Source organism: Prionailurus viverrinus, unplaced genomic scaffold (assembly GCF_022837055.1).
Source record: "Prionailurus viverrinus isolate Anna unplaced genomic scaffold, UM_Priviv_1.0 scaffold_53, whole genome shotgun sequence".
NCBI lineage: Eukaryota > Metazoa > Chordata > Mammalia > Carnivora > Felidae > Prionailurus > Prionailurus viverrinus.
This window is the reverse complement of record NW_025927616.1, coordinates 48065-62129: the sequence shown is the minus strand read 5'-3', so window position 1 is coordinate 62129 and position 14065 is coordinate 48065. Positions and strand designations below refer to the sequence as shown.

At 43.7% G+C, this 14065-nt stretch overlaps 1 protein-coding gene across 7 annotated transcripts in view; it reads right to left on the bottom strand.

Moving 5' to 3' along the window:
* Positions 1 to 14065, bottom strand: part of DISP1 (dispatched RND transporter family member 1) — a 179545-nt gene that overhangs the window by 152836 nt on the left and 12644 nt on the right. For 3 of the 7 annotated variants that reach the window (XM_047848113.1, XM_047848112.1, XM_047848111.1), the window contains exons 1-2: positions 9623 to 9771; positions 4820 to 4981 (exon numbers count right to left, since the gene is read on the bottom strand). The exons of 1 other annotated variant lie outside the window; for it this stretch is intronic. The gene's annotated coding sequence lies outside the window, so the exon portion shown is untranslated. Of the gene's footprint in view, positions 1 to 4819; positions 4982 to 9622; positions 9780 to 14065 lie in introns of those variants that run through there. 3 more of the 7 variants (XM_047848107.1, XM_047848106.1, XM_047848104.1) reach the window with 3 other exon arrangements.

Here is a 14065-nt window from a genome sequence, read left to right as displayed (position 1 = left end):
TCATTCTCAAATATGACAGTCGAGTCAACATCGGTAATATCACCAAAGCTTTCAATGACATCCTATTACAAGGAAAAGAGATTCTTGTAGGACCTATGCAAATAACGATATTGCCATGAAAATAAAAAGGCAGTAAGAGTCCCGGGGTTCTGGAAGGACCAGGGAGGGAGGGAGGGAGAAAAAGGGAGGGAGAAAAAGTCATTGTTTCATCTCCGTTCACAAAAGTATACTTTACCAAACTGCTATAAGTAACAGACAGTTTAAGAGAAAAACCAAATATTAAAGAATGAGCAATGTTTCAAACAACAAGTTGTCAAAAAAAATTATAACTCTCCTCAGCAGTTCAGTCTCATGTAATTAATTCTTCTTCTGGTTGATCTTTGATCAGCAGTTTTAGGAACCCGCAAACTTCATCAGTTTGGAAAATTACTCAGACCACTGGCATGGTCTCAAAGTCATTCATGGGAGGGCATCACTGGGCACTGTGGCCTGTAGCTGATTGTAAACACTTTCAGACAAGGATCAGGAGTTAAACACCACCACCACCACCACCACCACCACCAGTCCGTACACGACACAAGACCGTAAAATGGCCCTGGTTAAAGGTCTGATGAGGTCATTCCGACGTAACTGACAAGGCACTGTACTTCAGTTACATAATAACCAGAAGTATGACTGATAACCTGATGCTGAACACCTCATAAACATCAAAAGTGCTGATGAATTTCCATGAACTTCATACAATTCGGAAATATTTATATTAATAGTACATATCCATACATTATAACCTAAAGAAAGCTTATCGTCACTTGATTTGACAATACTTCCAACACAGTTTAATACAGCAAATAAGCCCAATTAGTTTAACATCTCTCTCTTTTACAAAGTGAGAAACAAATCCTTCGAGATTTTCCAGGGACTTTCTTTAAAAGCTCAAGTCAGTTTAAGTCACCAAGACTTTATCTAGAATTAGATTTTGGAAAACTGGTCAAAACCGTCAACAGATTTGAATGCTTGATCAAATAGCACCATAGATCATTCTAATACTTAATTATCTATTTAACCAAAATGACAAAAGTTCCTAAAGCCAGATACAGAAGGTAACATAGTTGTGAAAAAACCCTTAGCTGTTTTAATATTGAGAAGATTTTGTTTTCTTAAGTAACCAAAGACCTGATAAGCACAACATGAAGCCCAGGAAATCATTCTGATAACAAAATTTTGGTTCCCCAGGAAAATTACTTAAAACATAAAGAAAAAATCTTTTTACAATTTCTTAATGAAAGCACAACAATAAGCCAAGAAAATTCACCATTCTAGTTTTACATCAGTATACTTCTGATATTAAGGTTCATCTTTTCTTTTAATTTACAAATAAAGCTATTCAATCTTGGCAGCTTGGCAACACAATAAAATCCCTTTTCCTCAACCCTTCTACAAACTTCTAAAAAATGCATCTACCTAGTTTTCATTTTTCTATTCTAGAACAGCCAGCCATATCCTATATTAGGACAAATTACTTTCTCTCCTAACAAAATATATCCTTTACAGCTTATATACTTTTTCTTATCATAAACACATTTTCCTTGCATAGTTTGCATACTTTTCTTCTTTGTCTTTATTATTTCTAGTAGCTTCATTTACACAATCTATAAGAATGTTTAACCCTCAGTAACCCTAATTTTCAGTGAAAACTAGGAAGCAGGCAATTATGAGCTGTCTGCCACATGCTAACATCCTGTAGTAAACTAGCAAATCTATGAATTCATTACTTCAGTTTCTAGAGGCATATGCTTCCTCTAAGTACAACTTTTGGATGTGACAAAGGACATGTTTGCTAAATAGATGCACATAAATATCTCTTGTCTCTCTATAAAATTTAAGAAGCAAAAAGTACATACATTTATGTTCTGCAGTTAGTATTCCAGTGCTTTATCTTATTTGGAAATGGTCTAGATATTCAGTGAACATCCATCATTTAACTTAGTATAGCTTTAATGTTTCAAGTTATCAAAAAATTTTTGGAAACTCTTTTTAAGTGGACAGGGGAGCCTGGGTGGTTCAGTCGGTTAAGCATCCGACTTCAGCTCAGGTCATGATCTCCCGGCTCCTGAGTTCAAGCCCACGTCGGGCTCTGTGCTGACCACTCAGAGCCTGGAGCCTACTTTCGATTCTGTGTCTTCCTCTCTCTCTGCCCCTTCCCCACTTGTGCTCTGCCTCTCTCTCTCTCAAAAATAAACATTAAAAAAAATTTTTTTAAAGTACACATATTATACAACAAGATTGTTTTTAAAAAGCTCATAAACTTTTACCTCTCTTACATTAATTCACTTGTTCTTAACAAGTATGCCTGAATCAATCATGAAAATTTTGTGAGATATTAAAGAAAACTATCCATCATTTTAAATGATTTTTCTTGTGGACAAATCAGGCAGGCATGAAAAATACTTGATGTCTCCCGTCTTTCTTTCTTTCTTTTTTTTTTTTTTTTTATTTTACTGTTGTCCTTGACATATATCAATTTATTTTGATTGTACCTTTTGCTCTTAGGTTGGATTTATATTTTCATAATCCTATGCATTTAGTAGAGATAACATAAGCTCATGTGACCAGTAAACCCAGGTAGGAAAAAACTGTATGGCTGCATTATATTTAAGGCTGACAACCTTAAAAATTTATCTGTTTTGATTTTATTAACAATCTTAAAGCTAGCTTTATTTACCAGAGGTTAACCCAGATCATGTGACCTTTAAAATAAAAGGCTTGTGTCAGTTTCTATATTCCTTAGAGTTGCAGCAGAGTTGTAGCAATACTTGAATTTATGTAAGTGCTCATTTATCTCCAAGCCAACTTGAAAAGACCTCCTTTAAGAGATTGTATAAATGAACCTGGTAATACTTTCCTGAGATAGAAAAATATCACATACACATAACCTACAGATGCATACAAACACAAAGATTTCACAGCTTCCACTCTAGAATTTTAGCGGTGGGGTACCTGGGTGGCTCAGTCAGGTAAGCATCTGACTCTTGATTTCGGCTCAGGTCATGATCCCAGGGTCATGGGATAGAGCCCTGCATCGGCTCAGCCTGGGGCCTGCTTAAGATTCTCTCTCTCTCCCAGGGCGCCTGGGTGGCTCAGTCGGTTGAACATCCGACTTCAGCTCAGGTCATGATCTCACGGTTCATGAGTTTGAGCCCTGCGTTGGGCTCTGTGCTGACAGCTCAGAGCCTGGAGCCTGCTTCTGATTCTGTGTCTCGCTCTCTCTCTGCCCCTCCCCTGCTCATGCTCTGTCTCTTTCTGTCTCAAAAATAAATTAAAAAAACAATTTTTTTTAATTAAAAAAAAAAAAAAGATTCTCTCTCCCTCTCCCTCTGCCCCTCTCCCCTGCTCACACACACTCTCTCTCTAAAATTTAAAAAAATAAAATTTTAGCGATGTGTCCGTAAAACATAATAAAACAAACTCACTGGTTTTTATCCATTTTATATTTTTATCTGAATTGTGTTTGTGACAAAGAGGGTAAATTGGGGGTTACCTCCTCACGATGAGGGCTAATGCTTTGACTAATATTTTTGGAGAAGGCTTAGAGGAGTTTTATTTGCCCTGACTGGTAATCTTATGAGGGCTGTAAGCTACATTTTACACAAGTGACTGAAGAGACGTTTAGTGCAGTCTCCACTGCGCATCTGAGCAGATAAAATATTACATCAGTTTCCAATTGGCCTTTTTTCTTCTCAGCCTGATAATGCTAGGAAGTCTGAAGTTCAAGTGTCTGTGGAGCTGGAGTGGAAAGAGGTCTGGCAGCATGGACAGAAGGATGGATGAGATAGGGGCCGGGGTGGGGGGGGTTACCTGTTGAGGGACCCAGGGGACTGAATGGAGGAGCAAGGGAGCAAGAGGAAGACAGAGGAGGAGAAGCCACAGGCAGACAGATGTCTCAGAGGAGCAGTTTGCCATTCTAAGTGTCCTAAAGAAGCCAACGACATTCCAAATTATCCTCGGCAAAACCGCGCCGACACAAAGGGACATAGAGGATGCTGGTGACACACGGTGGGCAGGAGCTGGAGAAGGGTTAGGAGCTCCCACGGGAGGAGCAGGATCAGAGAGAAGGGCCGACTTAAAAAAAAAAAAAAAATCAGCTTCCAAGGAGGGCAACTTCTGACCATGTATTTTTTTTTAAGACCTCCTTTAAAATATCTTACCAGGTTTCAGACAGGACAGACAACAAATACCCCTGACAGTCATGAACTGCCCCCACCCCGACTTTTTTTTTTTTTTTTAAACCAAAGCTGCACCTGTTTCAAGTGATTCCAAACTGATAATAAGCCTTTTATGACTTAAAACCAATGAGCCTTTTACGGCTCAGACACGGATACAACCAGCTTCGCAACGAGGGTGCAGAGGAATCCTCCCACCATCCAGAGCCAGAAACAGCCAAGAAGAGACGCTGACAACACGGCTGACAGGTGGCACCAGTTTGGGGGAGGGGTGGGATTAGCCACAAATGGGGTGCAACTCACAGTTGTGTCCAGCCACGCTCCTGGGGACCCCAGCCCGACAACTGAGCCCTACACACACAAGTGTATAACCTGCACGCCCCGTGGTGGAAAGCCACGCCAAGCTTTCAGGGCGAGAGATGAGACACACAGGAGGACCAGGACAGCAAGAGTGTGGGGGAGTCCCTGGAGGGAAAGGGTCAACAAATGGCTGCCCAAAATCAAATCCACAAGAGTCACAATTCAAACATCTAGTTTCTACAACCGTTTCCCCCTGCTAGTCTGAATTTGGAACAGAAGGGACAAAGATAAGCACTTACCGTTTTCTCTCTGGCGTAGGCCAGGCACTACACGAAGATGTGAGACAGCTGGCCGCGGCAAGAATTCCAGCCTTTCATGGACTTTGGCCAGTTCTCCCAAGATCCCGTCTGCAGACTCTGGAGTGAGCAGGGTCCCAGCCAGCCCCTCATGGTCACCAGAAACTGCAAGGGAGGAAAAATACCTTTTCTCTCTACTCTTCTAAATTTTTGGCTGGGTCTCTGTGACAAAAGACAGATTAACAAAGAAAGGCATATTATTTGTTTTAAACGTAAGTTTTATGTGACAGAGGAGCCTCTGTAAGGAAATTAAGACCAAAGAAACGGTTAAACCTAACTTTTCATACTGGGTATGACGAAAACAATCATGGGAAAACACGATAAGATAAAGGAAGATAAAAGCTAGGAATAGTAAACTGGGGAACCTTAGCAAAGACTGTTCATTCAATTCCCCTTGGCATCCCTCACCCTCAGAGAAGGGTGCGCCTCTCCTCTGGGCACAGGGAGGGCACCCCTCGCGTGAGGGTCTGTGACCTGTTTCGGGGGAAGGTCAGAAAGTCCTGCCTGCACCTGCCATTCCTCAAATTCCTTCAGCTTAAAATATCCAACATGCCAAGGTGCCATACTTTGGGGTAGCGCGTCCTAAACCCCATCATTCCCCTCAAACCAGTCATTTCCAGGGTGCGCGGGTGGCTCACGAGTTATTTCCTATGATTCTCAACGAAAGAGCTTTGCTAGTTCGTTAAGAATGGGTATGCAAGTCCTCCCCCACCCCCAGGTTCGGTGCAAAACACTCCAGCCAGGCACAAGGACAAGGCGGACTTCTGGTTCTGGCAGCAGAAACCTGATGGCCGGAGAGCGCCCAGAGAGGCTGTCTTACAGATTTCAAAATGCTTTTTAAAACGTAGGGCAGAGCTAGCTGTAAAGCCAGAGAAATGTTCCAAGGCGGAAATGGTAAGAAAGCACACACCTAGAGGCGAGTTAGTTCTGAAACCAGCATGTCCTATGCGCATCCGCACGGAACTTGAAGAGGGGAGCTAGAACTTGAAGAGGGGAGAGGAGAAGCTAGAGGAAAAGGTCACGGGAGGCAAACCGGTGGGTGTATGCCAGGTGCAGAGCAGAAACCCTCCCACATAAAGCCCTAAAGGGGAGAAGCATTAAAAAACAATTCATCGTACTGTTGATACACACGAAGGAATGGTCAGAAGGAAAAAAAAAAAAAAAAAAGAAAAAGAAAAAAAAGATAAATGCATATGGGTAAATCCAAACACTATGTCATTTTCTGGGGTTAAAAGATCAAGTCCCAGAACTGTAATGCCAATAAAGCAGTGTGTATCAGAAAGAGGCTGATCCTACTGTCCTTAACTTCCTTAGGATAACCAGTAAAAGAAAAGAAACGGAATGAAAGCCTTCCAGCAGAGGTCAAAGCGTGAAAATGGAACGAAGACAGAAGACAGCACAGGACAGGACAGAGCATCCGGGCCTCGGAGTCAGAGCCCCAGGTGGGGGGCCCAGGGTGGAACCCTAGCTCTGCACCTGGCAGTTCTCTCCACAAACACAAGCCATCCGCTTCTCAAATTCCAGTTTCTTCATCTTTAAAAAGAGAAAATAGGGGCGCCTGGGTGGCGCGGTCGGTTAAGCGTCCGACTTCAGCCAGGTCACGATCTCGCGGTCCGTGAGTTCGAGCCCCGCGTCGGGCTCTGGGCTGATGGCTCGGAGCCTGGAGCCTGTTTCCGATTTCTGTGTCTCCCTCTCTCTCTGCCCCTCCCCTGTTCATGCTCTGTCTCTCTCTGTCCCAAAAAATAAATAAACGTTGAAAAAAAAATTAAAAAAAAAAAAAAAAAAGAGAAAATAATACAAAGCTTCCAGCCCAGGATCTGAGTTAACATTGGAGTACCTGATACCCGGCCCCAAGCCGGTTCCCTTCCTGCTTTTCACGACCCTAGAGTGTGTTCACCACCAAGCAGGTCACTGCTGCAGGCGGCTAGATCAGATCATTTTTATCATGAATACCACAGCTGGTACAGTCAACTATACTCCTTCCTTATTCAGCTAAAAAGATTCCAAATAAAACTGTAGCATATACAGTAGCTCAAGCTGTTTACTGTTCCAAAAGTGTGCTTACATGTATAGGTTTTCGCAAGAAAGATGAAGTTCAGGCTGAAGCGAATGCCCCTTTCGTAGTAAAATGCAAAGGCTAACACTTCGTATATGATAAAGAAAACCCAGTAGCTGCTTTCTTAGATACCTACTGACCTGTCCAACCCCCACCTTTCTGCAAATTAAAAAAAAAAAAAAAAAAAATTTTTTTTTAATTATATCACCTCAAAGATATAAAACTCATTTCAGCTAGTTAAAATTTGTTAAAATTCAGAATGAGCATATAATCCCAAAATACAATAACATCTTGTTGTATAAAGATTATTTTGTGAATTTAGAAACTGTGCTCCAAAAATCAGAGTGTTCAGAAAAAGATAAATCAAGTATTTCCCAGTAATAGTGTTATAAAGGTGGACTCTAGGACAAAATAACGTGAGACTCCTTGACTTCAACAGCCCACATATGGATTATCCCTGCTCTCTCCACACCCCCTTTTTAAACTGTCCATGGCCAATTTTATTTATTTTTTAATTTTTTAACATTTATTTTTGAGAGAGAAACAGAACACAAGCAGGGGAGGGGCAGAGAGAGAGACACACATAGAATCGGAAGCAGGCTCCAGGCTCCGAGCTGTCAGCACAGAGCCCGATGAGGGGCTCGAGCCCGTGAACCCTGAGATCATGACCCAAGCCGAAGTTGGACACTCAACTGACTGAGCCACCCAGGTGCCACCCAGGCGCCCCCTCCATGGCCAATTTTAAATTCTGAGTGGATTTTTTCTCTTCTTCACAGGATGCTTCCAGAACTTCCCCGTCTGTACATTTTAAAGAACAGAAATTAATTTCCATAACTAAGATAAACTTCAAGGCAATTCTGCCCCCCAAATTATAACATGACCCAAAATAAAGTATGAATGCTTTAAGGTTTTTGTTTCTACCAGTATAAAGGTCTGACTACCCCCGACTTTGAAGCACACATGGCAGTCAGCAAGGTGACCCAATCCTCTCATCTGAATAAAAATGCTAAGAGCTGGGGGCACCCGGGTGGCTCCGTCGGTTAAGCGTCCAACTTCGGCTCGGGTCATGATCTCACGGTTCGTGGGTTCGAGCCCCGCGTCGGGCTCTGTGCCGACAGCTCAGCCTGGAGCCTGCTTCCGATTCTGTGTCTCCCCCTCTCTCTGTTCCTCCCCTGCTCTCACTGTCTCTCTCTCACTCTCTCAAAAATAAATAAAGATTACAAAAAAATCTTTTTAAATGCTAAAAGCCGAAAATGTTTTGCAAGAAACCAACTGGCAACCACTGAAACTAAAGATGAAAGTTGCACTAGAACAGAAATGGAAAACCCTGCATGTATACACGCTCCAACAGGAAATGACGTACGTGGTGGACCTCAGGAGTGAAGCCCTCAAGAGCGCTGTATTCCACACCCAGCAAGGCCTCCGGGCTTGATGCGCGGCACAGCAGCCAAGGGCTACGGCCCTGAGGTCAGGGTGCCCAGGTCCAAATCCCAGGTCCAGTTACTGTGCGACACGGGCAGTCTACGTCCCTTCCACAGACCTCAGTGTCCCTAACTGTGAGGCTGGCATGATAGCCCTTAACAGGCCTGCAGAAAGGGTTAAACTCGAAAGAACAGACACAAAGTCCTGAGCACGAGAATCGGCATGTAATAAACATTTAATGATTCTAGCTGGCCACGGGATCCCGTTTCTCTTATTTTATAAGACGGCACGACTGGAAGCATCAAAAAGCACCCTGCGCAGTTGTTAATTAAAGAAATTGTATTTTAGTCACTCACTCCCTGACAGGAGGAGGTAATCCTAATGCCCATCATACAGCATTCAGCCAACACAACCACATCCAATACCAAACAGCCACAAATGAAATCATTAATAATTATTAAAGCATACCAGTGACCACTGACCTGCTCACCTGAGCCCAGAGATCTTATTACTAACGATCAGGTTACAGTATTAAGGGACTAATGAAATTTTTCTGTAATATACTGCCGCAGTGATCTTGAGAGGCAACCATAAAAAACGGTAATAAAGTCTGGGGCGCCTGGGCGGCTCAGTCGGTTGGGCGTCCGACTTCGGCTCAGGTCATGATCTCACGGTCCATGAGTACGAGCCCCGCGTCGGGCTGTGTGCTGACAGCTCGGAGCCTGGAGCCTGTTTCAGATTCTGTGTCTCCCTCTCTCTCTGACCTTCCCCCATTCATGCTCTGTTTCTCTCTGTCTCAAAAATAAATAAACGTTAAAAAAAATTAAAAAAAAACATAATAAAGTCAAAAATAATCAAGAATCACCAATTACTCTGCAACCACAATTCAATATGCCCCCCTCACAGCCTTAGCAGCTGGGGGTGGGAATCGGAGATGCGAGCCTACTCAAAACAGTTTCGTTCGTTTGTGTAATACGTTCCAGGGGCATGAGGACCCACGGCAGATAATTCCAAAAGTCTGGTTTGCATTTGACCTTGATGGCCTAAGAAACCCTAAGCAGTCTCAGGGAAAGTAACACCTAGATCTAAAACCTACAACTCGGGGATGGAAAGAAAAGACCCTTAAGAACCCTGGAATTCTCCCATCACCCCCCACCCCCCATCCCCAGGGCAGAAACTATCTGAGACGGAACTGTGACCTGGCAGCGATGACCACGGGCAGCACCACCTGAGGTGACGTCTGGAGCAGGAATCTGATAACCACTTACTTGGTAGCCATTAATTTACTCTTCGTTTCAAAGCGGCCTTTTTATCTCGGTTTAAAATGAGTGAAACTGTCTAAAATTTTCTTTGCAGCAAATGGAAATGCATTCATCATCACTCCCCATCATCCTTTTCAGCTGGCAGTAACTTGTGGTTGTAAAGCTAGACAACAAAAAAGAGCGTGGGTGATGTTAATCAAAGCCTGGATTCCGGCCCTGCCCTGCAGCATGCTGTAATGGGGGAAAAGTTCCTGCTTCACATTCCAAAGGAAATGAATTCTTCTGTGAATAGCCCCCCACGCTAATGCCACCTCTCGGTCTGTCACTGTTTTCATCCATGCAGCAAATATTTTGTAAGCACTTACTACTTTGTGCTAGAAGCTACGATAATGACAGCACCACCCTTGTCCATAATACACTGACTGCATTTCAGGGAAGTTTAAAGCGGAACGTGTGGATCCCAAACACTACTACGAGTGCGTGAATATTAAAAAGAGCTCTAGAACCAACATGCTGTTCACACTCTCATAGAAAGTGCTTTAGGGCAGACCCGGAATTTAAGGCGCTTTGAAAACATAGAGGAAAACTGTACAATCCAAAGCAGAAAGGCTTTAGAATTCGCTTCACCGTTTCTAAGTGTTACAAACTTAAACAAATTATTTAATCTCTGCAAACTTTGGTTTCCTCATCTATACAAAGGAAATATAAGCATCTACCATAAATAAGGTTGTCGTGAGGCCTGAATACAATGTACAGTAAACGGCTGGGACAGTGCCTGGCATACAGTATACGATCAATAAATAGAAGCCAGTATTAGTAGAGACATTCTCAACAAGAGGAACGCATTTAGTGGTGACCTTCACCCCTTGATGGAAAAAGTTAACTGTGCCAACAGAACGCAGCAGCATGGTTCTAAAAAGCAAAGTGAGAGCCTAAGCTTCATGGGAGAGGGTGTGAGTTGATAACATGGAAAGCAGGAGAACCCACCTCAGGGCAAGGTGAAGACAGGAACCTGCAAAACGAGATGTAGTGAGATTACAGAGGAAGCACCTGCAGAAGAAAGTCAAGGAGCAACTCCACCGATCCGTCAAGTTGGAAAATGTCTGTCTCCCCCCATGATTCTGTCTCCTCTCCTCCACTCCTCCGGGGAAGAAGTGTGTTTTCTCTGAGAAACTGGGAATCCAAAAAAAGGAAGTCTGAAGAAACAAGGTAAAGAAGCCGTCTCTATGTATTAAACCACTTACTAACACTTTGGATTGACAGGTTTTTGTTTGGTTCTACAAATTCCAGTTTAAAACACACGATTTATACAATTGCATATAATAAGTAGACCGATCAGTCATTCCACACTTTCCTCTGAATTAACATCATCAAATAATTACAGATGAGCTGCCGGTTACGAGGGAAACGGAGGTCTGGGGGAGAGGTTAAGGGACACAATTAGAGCAACGGGGTGACGCTGACACGTGCGGCGCCTGTGAGAGGGGATGCACCACAAGGGAGAGGACGACGGAGCAGGGAGAGGAGGGGACAGCAGGACAGCGCCCACCAGCGGCCCTGGAGCAAACACGATGGTCCACAAACCGCTCCGGCTTTTTAGGGAGAGAATTACCAGTGCATCTCACTGAAAATCAAGTGCCACTAGAGACTACAACACCTAACTACCCTAGGACTTTGACACCGGACACCACATAAGCTGAAACACTGGGGCCTGAAAATACAAAACTGTTCAACCTTACGATCAAACTACAGAACATCCGTCATTAAAAAATTAATGTTCATTTAATTGCGTCGTTTTTTAAAAAAGCAGTTAGAGGTTGCTAAAAAGAAACTTTTTTCAAGTTTATTCATTTATTTGGAGAGAGAGGGAGGGTATGAGCAGGGGACGGCCAGAGAGAGAGGGAGGGAGGGAGGGAGGGAGGGAGGGAGAGAGAGAGAGAGAGAGGGAAGGGGGGAAGAGAGACAGAAAAAAAGAAAGAGAGACAGAGAGAGAGGGAGAGGGAGACAGAGAATCCCAAGCAGGCTCTGCACTGACAGCATGGAGTCTGATGCAGGGCTCGAACTCACAAACCATGAGATCATGACCTGAACGGAAACCAAGAGTCAGACGCTTAACCACCTGAGCCACCCAGGAGCCCCCAAAGAAACTTTTTCAACTGTACTTCCCTCCCCTAAGGATCTCTTTCAACTTTTCCAAACTTTTTTTTTTTTTAATGTTTTATGTATTTTTGAAAGAAAGAGAGACAGAGAATGAGCGGGGGAGAGGCAGACAGAGGGGGAGACACAGAATCCGAAGCAGGCTCCAGACTCCGAGCTGTCAGCACAGAGCCCGACACAGGGCTCGAATTCACGAACTGCAAGATCATGACCTGAGCCGAAGTCAGACACTTAACTGACTGAGCCACCCAGATGCCCCCGAACTCTTTTTGCTTGTGAATGTAGACACACACAAATTTCTCAACTTAAATTTAAACCCAGCCTACAAACCTGTGCTGAGAGCTCTCTTCCAGCCCCACGGGTTGCAGAGAGAGCCCTTATCAACAGATCTTCAAATGTCACAAAGGCTGCTTGAAATTATACCTAAACACATTAAGTTACTCGGAGTCAAAAGCATACCCTACCAATGTTCTGAATACAGTGAAATGTTCCCAGGTCCAGTTCAGAAATAATTATGCAATAAAGTTGGGGCAGAAACTCTATGCCTCAGATCTAGTAATCTCATGTTTGATCCCATACAATGAAAAAAATCTGTTATTTAATTACTGCTGAGTCTATATCCTGAAGTGCTTTTGTATCTTAAGAAGCAAATACCACAGAAAATGTCTTTTAAGTCCCTTCTCTTTGGAGTTGGCATCCACTGAAATATTTCATTTTGGGGCGCCTGGGTGGCTCAGTTGGTTAAGCGTCCAACTTCAGCTCAGGTCACGATCTCACGGTTCGTGAGCTTGAGCCCCGCGTCGGGCTCTGTGCTGACAGCTCAGAGCCTGGAGCCTGCTTGCGAGTCTGTGTCTCCCTCTCTATCTGCCCCTAACCCACTCACATTCTGTCTCTGTCTCTCTCAGAAATAAATAAACATTAAAAAATATACATTTTTCATTTTGTTTTTTACTTACAACCTGAAGGAAATGACCCTTTGAAGAGGAAAGGGAGAAGTTACTTCAAAATCCTGGACTTTCGTTCCCCTTTCCAACTGTTATCTTTGTAGTTATATTCCGAAGTGCAAAAAAAAAAAAAAGTAAAATTAATTGGAAATAGTGCCATATTTAAGTACATCTTTTCAATTTGACGAAATTAAATTTGCAATTGAAATACAACCCCCCCACAAAGCGCGTAAGAGTGCGCAGCGGTAAGAAAGAACTCCACGTAGTCAGGGACGTGCACCTGCCTGAAGAAAGAACCCACGCTGCAGAACTGCAGGGTGGCAGAGAGTAGCTAGAATAAGCGACAGGGGAATTAAAAAAAGGATCTCACTCCAGCAACACCTCCTGATAAGACCCTCAGGCAGCTGCCATGAGGTAGTATAAAAAAGCTATCACTTTTGAGTCCTACGTGCCGGGCATTATGCTAATAAGCACTACATACATCATCCCCTTCACTCCCTCTAACGACTTAGCGCACTGGGAATCATTATGCTCATTTTGCAGGTAAGGAAGTAAACTCGGGTTATGCCTCAAACCTGGCAACCTTCTCAAGAATCCATTTACACCCTCCAACGTCTTCTCTATGCCCCGTGGAACCCTTCAAATTCCCTTCCAGGGGACTTCCAAGTCCCTGCCCTGTGCCCCTTACAGAGAGGAGCAGGGTCCCCGCAGCTCCCTGTTCCTCTGCTCTCTGACGGTCCTCGCGAAGGAAGGCTCCCTCAGTGAGGTCTTTCAGGCCACATGTTCTCTCTACTTCCAGGTCCTCTGGAATATCCCCTGTGAACCAACCGACGGCTAGCTTGTACTTGTAAAACCTCTCCGAGCCTCACGGGTAGCACAGTGCCCTTCGTGAATTTGGGGCCCGCCTGTACACCCCTTATGATACACCCCCTTCTCTCCACCCACCCTCCCCCCAGGGCCCGAGAACGGCCTGAGTGTCGCCTCCGTTCTGGTAACTATCAGTTCATACTCAGTCCCTGAAGTACACACTCAAAATCACCCCCTCTTCAGAAAACCCCTTAACTAGCGTCACTTCAACTGTAATCGCTCTCAGCAGAAAGGGCACTGGATTGGAAACCAGATCTGGCTTCTAAAGATGGTTCTTTCATTCACCGTGTTACCTGGGCAAAATCACTCCATCTTCCCGGGACCAGTTTCCCAACCACAAATGACGAGAATTTGACTAAAAAGCTCAAAACCAATTCCCAACTCTAAGATTTTTTTATACAAAAGAGTTAGCAACAACATTAACTTATTAAAAAACAAAAAAAAATTGCTATAACATTTTTAAATTATTCAAGGCACCCTA